Source organism: Rattus rattus, chromosome 2, assembly GCF_011064425.1.
Source record: "Rattus rattus isolate New Zealand chromosome 2, Rrattus_CSIRO_v1, whole genome shotgun sequence".
NCBI lineage: Eukaryota > Metazoa > Chordata > Mammalia > Rodentia > Muridae > Rattus > Rattus rattus.
The window spans coordinates 150,890,336-150,898,936 of record NC_046155.1 but is presented as its reverse complement, the minus strand read 5'-3'; positions in this window follow the sequence as shown (position 1 = coordinate 150,898,936).

Here is an 8,601-nt window from a genome sequence, read left to right as displayed (position 1 = left end):
CATGTTATGGGAAAGTGGCTTCTAACCTAAGTGGAGCCCAAAAGGGACCTCTGGACACCCATCACGTTGAAGTCCTCTGAACACAGCACAGCTGTGCCCCTGATGCCGTCCTTGGCCCTGCTGCTCCCTCACCCTGCAGCTCCTCCCTCCAAATAGCAGTGAGAAATACAGGAGGTTTAACGTGAGCACACTCATCGCATAGTCACACAGTCACACTTTGTCGTTATCATAAGCTCTGCAGCCCAGTGAGCTGCACCTTTACATTATTCTGGAAAGTTCAAGCAAACAACACCCTCAAAAGGTAGGAATCGAATTCTGCAAACTGGCAGTTAATAATACCGCAAGTGCACTCATTGGCTACCTACCAGCACCAGCTTGTTTACTGTCCTCACAGACTCTTCTAGGAGAGCCTCTCGTCACCGCAATGATACAGGTGGGGAGACAGATGCCACAAATCATTGAGGTCGTATAGCTTCTGTGTGATTAGTGGTGATAATATCCATGTCAGCCAGGCTCCAAGTCCAGGCTCGGACTCGTGCAGAGTTAGCTCCTGTGGGCTCCTTTTTTGCTCTTGTTCTTTCTGTGGGTATATGGCAAGGTCCTCCATGCGGTCCACACTGGCATGGAACTGGTGATTCTCCCACCTCAGCTGCCCAAGATCTGGGATTATTGCTCAACCCCATCATTTCCTACATGTCTCCTTTGCAATCATCTCTGTAAAAACCATGCCCTTCTTCCCATGCCTATGAGGACTCGAGGTATGTGTTGGCCCGTCTAGCCCAAGGTTATTTGCTCAAGGGCATTGGTAGAACTGTTTTGTGAGAAACCAGGGGCATGATATTTAACTCCTGTAGGCGACCCCGAGTTAGACAATCCCCTCTCGTTTCTCAGTGCACCTTGGCTCTGCACTGCTGCGCCACCCTGTGCAGTCCGAGTTGCATCTGACCTAGCTGGGTTATGCTATGGCTTCTTTGGGAAAGTTCGACACTTGCTTCAGATGCAGTGCGTCCACACCTCTGCTAGTCTTCCCTGCTTCCTCCTATTTTTAGCTTTGCACCTCGGCTTCTGTGAACTCTATGTATTGTTAAGATGTGAGGTGCTGGCCGCGCAGAGGAAGGATATTTGAGCTTTCCTGGATCTTCGACACTGCAGAAGAGGAGATACCTGTTCCACTGAGGCCCAGGTGACCTTTGCGAGTTAGTCTATCATGAGAAAAATATTTTTAGGGCATCACTGGGTAGGTACAGGTACGTCTGTTGGAGTGGTTGCCTAGCATTCGTAAAGCCCTGGGTTTGATCCCTAGAACCACATCATCTGGACATAATGGTGGACAGGTATCACCCCAGCAGTCGGGAGGTACAGGCAGGAGGATAAGAAGTTTAAGGTCATCTTCTGTGACGTGGAGAGTTTGGGGCCAGCCTGAGCTACTTAAGATCCTCATCCTATCTCATCTAAGGCATTTGCTTTTCACTTCCTCTCTTTGTCCACATTCAGACTGCTTATTCAAAATGGCGGCACACAGTCAACTTAACATTTATACCTAGTGCTGTGCATGGGAATTTCACAGCAGTCTATTGAAGCACACAATAGCTGTCTTGGTCTTCTTTAACTTTGACTTTAGTTTGAACTTCCTAAATCTGACGGCCGAAACAAAAACATCGGAAACAAATAAACAGAAGTATTCAACCCACTTTAACCAATTCTATAGACTCACGATCTGCTGAGTTCGCAAGGCCTTTGGAGGAGTACATTCAGTTAACTGAGGAGGAGCTAACCTCCTACCCCTCTGATAGGCTCTAGGCAGATCTCAGGTTGGGGGCTGGAGTCTTCTGAGCCTGCCTAGTCACAGTCTACTGAAAGGACCAAAAGCCCCGTGCAGTGTGGGGGGATCGGATCTGTCCACAGAAGGCCTGAGAAGCCTGACAGGCCAGTAATTAGTGTTCGCTGCCACAATGGCTGCAGGGGCGTAGGGAGATAAAGGTTGTGCATCTCTACCTTTACTGAGACTGAAGCAGAGACCACAGAGCTGGTGTTACGAGATCACAAAGGAGATATTGGCCAAGAAGAAGAAAGGGAGCTGGGTATCTCACTCACTCACAGCGCTCAGTGCTCTGTTCATGGTCAGCCCCACCTAGACACAAGTATGCAAAGAAGTCTGGGGGATAATGGCATTCCCTGTGTGGCGAGCAGAGACAGGGTTCCCTAAAGGTTATGAACAGATCTGAGAATGGACAAGCAACTGGCCAATGGGTGTTTCCTAGATGTATGGGCATGTGACAAGAAGAGCAGGTCTGCTCTCACCCTTGGGGTTGGACACATTCACACCAGCCTCTGACACATTCTCAGGCCATCTGTGAGAGTCTCGCCATTGCTCTACATACTGTGTTACCCCCCTCACCCTAATTACTCTCCAGATTGGAACCTCTCTCCTCCCTCATACCCTTCTCTCAGAGGCCATCATAGATTCCAAATACCTCATCACGCTTTGTGGGTTGGGTGATGAGACCCAAGGAGTCCCCTCAGGCTTGGGTCCAGACAGTGGTAACAGGTCATTGAATGAATCTCTTTAGCTTCCCTCTCTTGGAAGATCATTTTCATAGAGGTAGATGCCAGACCTGGGTCCCTTTCTCTGCCTTTAATTCCAAGAGTCTGAGGAAGGATAAGGAAGATAACAAAGTATAAGCTAACATCTTGAGGTTTGTTCTTACTGACATCTACAGATAGGAAGAGAAGTGAGAAGACTGATTCACCCACCCCACCCCCCTTAGCTTTTCACCTCCCTTCAGCAGCTGGGAGGTTTATATAGGTGAAAGGAAGTTCTTATGAGCCAGTGTCATTGACCCTGCCAGGTTCATTCCTGAGGGAGACTCTGAGAAGCACTCACAGACTTTATCTCTGTGCTACAAAGCTGGGTCTTACCTTGGTAGCCATTCCCCCTCCCTTTCTTCTCCCTGCCCTGGGTTTCTTGCCTGCTTCATCCTTCCTGGATATATGGAGTCTGCTTTTCAATCCAGGTCCTAATATTCTGCAGCTCTTGCTCACTGGCACCAGTTGGGCCATAGAAATAGCTTCTTCTAAGGGCAGAGGGCATTGAGCTACTGCAGGCAGGCAGCCAGCAAGTCCCAGCAAGCCTCCTCTCCTGTCTCTGAGTCCACAGCTCTGGGGCTATAGGTGTGCATATGACTGCGTCTGGTATTTAATGTGGACTCTGGGAATTTGAACTCAGGTCCTCTGCTTATGGAGCAAGGACACATAACCACACAACCATCTCCTCAGCTCCCTATCCTTGCCTTTCATTTTATTTTTGGTTCTGAGAGAGTGTATGGCTTTCGTAGCTCAGACTGCCTTCAAACTTGCTTTGATCCTCCTGCCTCTGCCTCCCCAGGGCTGGGATTACAGGTATGCGCCATTTCATTTGGCTAGAATAGATTCTGTCTTTGGAAGATTTATTTTTATTATTTTAGATTCTGGGTATGCATGTGTATCTTTATGGAAGTGTGTGTGTGCCATTGCAGGCCAAAAGCATTGGATTCCTTTAAGCTGAGTTATAAACCATTTAAGTCACTTAACATGTGTGCTGGGAATAAAAGTTGGGACCTTGTGCAAGAACAGCATATGCTAAACCCAGAGCCTTCTCTCCAACTCCAGGGCTTCTCATCCTCTTCCTCCTCCTCCTTCTCCCTTTCTTCCCCCTCTTCTTCCTCTTCCTTCTCTCCTTCTTCCTCCTCCTCTTCCTTTTTTCCTTCTTCCTCCTCCTCATCATCTACTTCTTGTCCTCCTCCTTTTGTGATTGTCAAGTTAAATTTTTCCATTTATTTTTAAGAATGCCATTACAATATATTTCAGTCATATTCTTTTCCCTTCCCCAACTCCTCCCAACTTCTACCTCGACCTACCCAACTTCACATTTTTTTTCTCAAAACAAACACAAAAAACAAGGCAAAACAACACAGCAGCAGCAACAACAACACCCGTGGAGTGTGGTTGGTGTTGTTCAACTACTCCTGAGCATGAGGACTGCCTGATGCACTGAGACACTATTCAGTGTCTCTCCACTGGAGAAAGCTGACTTTTTCAGGAGTTATCAATTGCAAGTGGGTCTTTGGGAGAGGTGGGACTTTGTGCCAAGTTCCCCTACTAATACATCTTTGGTTACTTTATATGATGCTAACCCAGTGACCCAGAAAGAAGACAGTATTTTGAAATGTTCTTTGAAGACCTAGACTATGTAGGCTTCTAACAGTCAGCCCCCAGGGGAGAATACAGCAACACAGAATAGTGGCATCTGCAGACTTCAAAGATGCCTTCCAGGAGCACATGCAGGGAGCGGGCTGTACAGTGTAGTGAGTGTAATGCCCTCAGCATGTGAGTTTGTACATGTGTGCACACACGTGCAGCAGTCAGGGGATTCTAGGATAGAGGCAGCTAAGAACTCAGAGAAGCATGGAAGTAGGAGGTTTTCCCGATCTCCAAGTCCTCATCACCGTGTTCTAATCCTTCCTCTGAGCCATCCCTCTTCACTCCAGCAGAATTCCCTTTTAATTTGTGGTCACTCCTTTGTATCTGAAACTCAGGGCTCTACAAGGTTACACTTGTTTCCCCAGGTCACAGAAGATGGGGCAACAGAAGAAGTACTAGAGCTGAGCCCTGAGAGTGGGAGCAACTACTCCCCACTTCCCTCTATGGCACAGCAGAGGCTGCAGAAACTCCCGTTACAATTCCCCAACACCCACATTCATGGTCCCTTTACAGAAATGTCTGAGCTGGTGTTTACCTTCCCCCGCCACCCCAATACATGCCTTTCTGCCACCATCTTGGATGAACCGAAGTCTGCATTTGTTTCTGTGCCCTGATTGGTTCCACTGCCAGAATACAAAATCCTAAGAAGTGCATTGCCACACACCCACTCTTTCTTACAATATCTTGAAAAGCAAAGTACCCACTGCAGTTCATGTGTTGGTACCCATCCCAGCCTCCACAGAATGCTCCCCTCTGAGGAGCTTCTTTTCTGAGATTTGACTCCTCTGTCACCAGCAGATGTGGGTGTTTCTCGGCAGGCTGTGTTTACAGTGTCCTCCCATGCTCACAGACGTTCAAGAGTCAAGGCCATCCACCCTCTGCTCCCACCCTCTGCAGCTGACAGAAAACTCCCACAGCACTGTCTGTTTCAGACACTGCTGTTGTCTCAATCCAGCACCAGCTAGGCAAGCGGCTCTTCATGCCTGCTCTAGTCGCTCAGATGCAATGATACAGTGTGAAGACCATGAGATACATAACTGATCATAGCACCCCTAGGAGAGGGCAGAGAGACCCAGAGTGTTATAGCCACCTCCTCTCCCATCGTCCTGTCTGTATACACTGTTGAAGCCCCGTTGATGAAGATGTTGGAGCCCAGAGAGAAACTACAGGCACTCAGTCACCTTCAGCTGTGGAAGGATGACATCCAAACACGGGTACTGTAGAATCCTGGTGACAGTGGAAGTAGGGGTTGACTTTCCTTCACAGGCGGTCTCTGGCTTCACCATTGTCTAGCATTTGTTCTGTCAAGAGTGAAGCTCCAGCTGATTCCAAAAGATCCATAACTGCAATTTAATGTCATCACACTGAAATGGAAGGCTTGGAACAAATCTACCAGTTCTTCGTGTGGCTCCCCAGAGGACAGTTCTTTCAAGCTTCCTTTCAGATGCCTCTCCATGCTTACACAGTTGCCCAGGCAAGGGGTTGTGGTGATGACCTCCTAACTCTCCTTTGAAGAATTTCCTTGATACCCAAGTCTCTGCTATACATTGTGAGGAACAAAACAAAGGAATCTATGCTCTCCTTCGAGTTTAGCTGTGTTGTAGATGATCTGCCACCAACCAGCGCTGTGACCAAAGAGGTTAGTTGACCCCTCTGAGTCTCCTCTTTGCTCCTCCCGAGCATGATGATAAACAGAATCTATTCTATTTGAAGTTATTGAGGGTTTAAGTAGGGCCAAGTATTTAGATTGAATGGCATGCCTTAGAGTTGCTTGATAAATTAAGGTGAAGAGCTGTGTAAGCATAAAATAGTTGCTGTCTAGAATTTGAGGCGTTTTGGACAGTTGAGCTTTTCGGTAGCCCTGGGGCCTGTCCATCTGAACCCATTAGCCAACTCACAGGGCTAACTCGCATATTAAACTCTCCCCTGCCCTGTAAGACCATCATTAAATTCTGAGTCAGCGTTCCGACGAGCCACAGCAGCGTACTTAACGAGTGGATTGGATGTGCAAAATGGATTGCCCACTCATTAACGAGCTCTTCCTCATCTCGGGAAACATCTCTTTCTTGTGGCTGTTTCCCAGTGAGCCAGTGTGAAACACCACACAGGTCTTCTGCCTGAGCTCACACCCTCCAGGCTGTTTCTGATGGGTTTGTTGTCTCCTGTCTGGCTGGCCGGGTTATGGTCTCTTACCCTGATATCGGTCGGTTCAAACTGGTAGAGTGAGTGTGCTCGTTTGATTTTTCACTGGTTTGCAAATTCAAGAACCAGCTCTATTAAAGCCATAAGGGGTGGGCATGCAGGCTGAGGAAGAAGACCGGAGAGAGGCCAATCTCTTAGCCATTTCTTTTGACTTCTCAGGACTCCTAATTCTTTGGAAATTCAAATCAGACCTGTGAACAGACACCCACATAGGAGGACACTCCTAAAATGCACAAGAAAGCAGAATCAGATGGGTCTAAAATCTCAAAGAAGGAAAGGGTGAATCGAATACCGAGTGGAGCTAGGCTGGCAATTGGAAGGGAAAAGAAAGAAGAGGCTGGATAGGAAAGAAGAAAAGAGCATAAGGGTGAAGAAAGTAAAGGAATTCCTGGGACAGCAAAGTTACTTTATATGGGGTGTGGAAAGAGGAGTCCTGTTATCCCCCAAGTTTGCTTCCCCAGGCCCATGTGAACAAGGTGGTTCTGCTTTTGTTTCATTTTTTTAAATTTATCTTATTTTAATTATGTTACATGTGTGTCTGTCTGTGGGAGCAAACATGTGAGTCTTGATGCCCTTGGAAGCCAGAGGCATGGGCCCCTCTTGAGCTGGAGTTTCCAGCAATTGTGATTCACCTGATGTGGTTGCTGGGAACAGAGCTCTGGTCTTCTGCAAAAGCAGCGTGTACTCAATCACCGAGTAAGACATTTCTAAAATACTCACCTATTCATAAGCCCACAACCACCACCCACTGTTCATACAGCAACTCACCCACTGACCCACCTGCCGTCTATTCATCCACCCACCCATCTACTTACCCATCAACTCACCCAGCCACCCATCCCATCCCACACATCAGTCCATCCACCCACCCACCTGCCCACCCAGCCATATGTTCACTGAGCATTCATAACTCCATTCTTTTCTAAGTACAGAACCTAAAAAGGAGAATATGAGAAAATACTGTAGCAAAGAAATGTCTCTTGTAACTCAAGTAAGAAGTCTGGACGTACATGATTCTTTTGCTGAACAAGACTTCAGAAAGTCTTCTTGCTTCCCACCCCAGAGTCTTTCTTCATTCCATCCACTTACCTTGACTGTAGTTGCCCCTGTCCTATTCTGCACCACCACCTCAAGGTTATTCCCTGCTTCCTTTCCTGACATGTCTCAATGAAAAAGCTTATATGGTTTATTGCATCACATAAGCCTTGTTTCCAATTTGAAGTGCTCTATGGGTTCCAGTTGCACTTACACTGAAATTTAGTCTTTCTCTGTGGCCTCAAAAGCTCCACTCCTCTCATGGTCCATCTTGGGCAGTGGTTGTGTTGACCACAATCTTGTAGGGAGCATATGATGCCGCTCTACTACCCGTCTCCTGGACTTCGCACTAGGCAGCTGCCTCTGCCTGGTGTTTCCCCTTTGATCCTTGTGTGGACAAGTCCTGCTCACCACTAAGACCTCACATTGAACTTGGTCTTAAAGAAAGCCATTCTCCATTCAATATCCTATTTCTATTTTCCACCCAGCTTTTGTTATTCTCCCAAATTACCTACAGGAGGTATGTGTTTGCTTTCCAGTCATTTATTTTCTCCTTCTGTTCCCACGAGAGCAGGGAATCTCCCTGCTCCTTTCTCAGAAGGCTTGCTGAGCCAGTGTTCTTAGGTGACTTGAGAGAGGATCAGAGAAGGTATGAACTGAAGACACAAGTGGGAGAGAAACACTTACGGGGTGGGATGGAAGATTTGAGAAAACAGATCATGCTGTGAGAGTCTGTGGTGGCTATTTATGGTTGTCAATCTGAATACATCCTGAATTAACTAAAACCCAAATGGCTGGACACACCTGTGAAGGATTTTTTTTTTCTTAATTAAATCATTTGAATTAAGAAATGATCCAGTTCTTATGTGGATTTCGAGGAGGGAAACATACACCTTTAATCTACATCTTTTGAGATTGGAAGATCCACCTTTAATCTGGACCACACCTTCTGCTGGTAGCCTGTAAAAAAGGTCATGGAAGAAGGAAGCTCCCTTTCTCTTTGCCTGCTTGTTCTTGCCTTCACTAGGAAGTCCATTCCTTCTCTGGGCTTAGAACTACTTCTTCAGGCTTTCTGCATATACTGAAGACCATCTCAGCCTCATAGATTGAACGACTACTGGAATC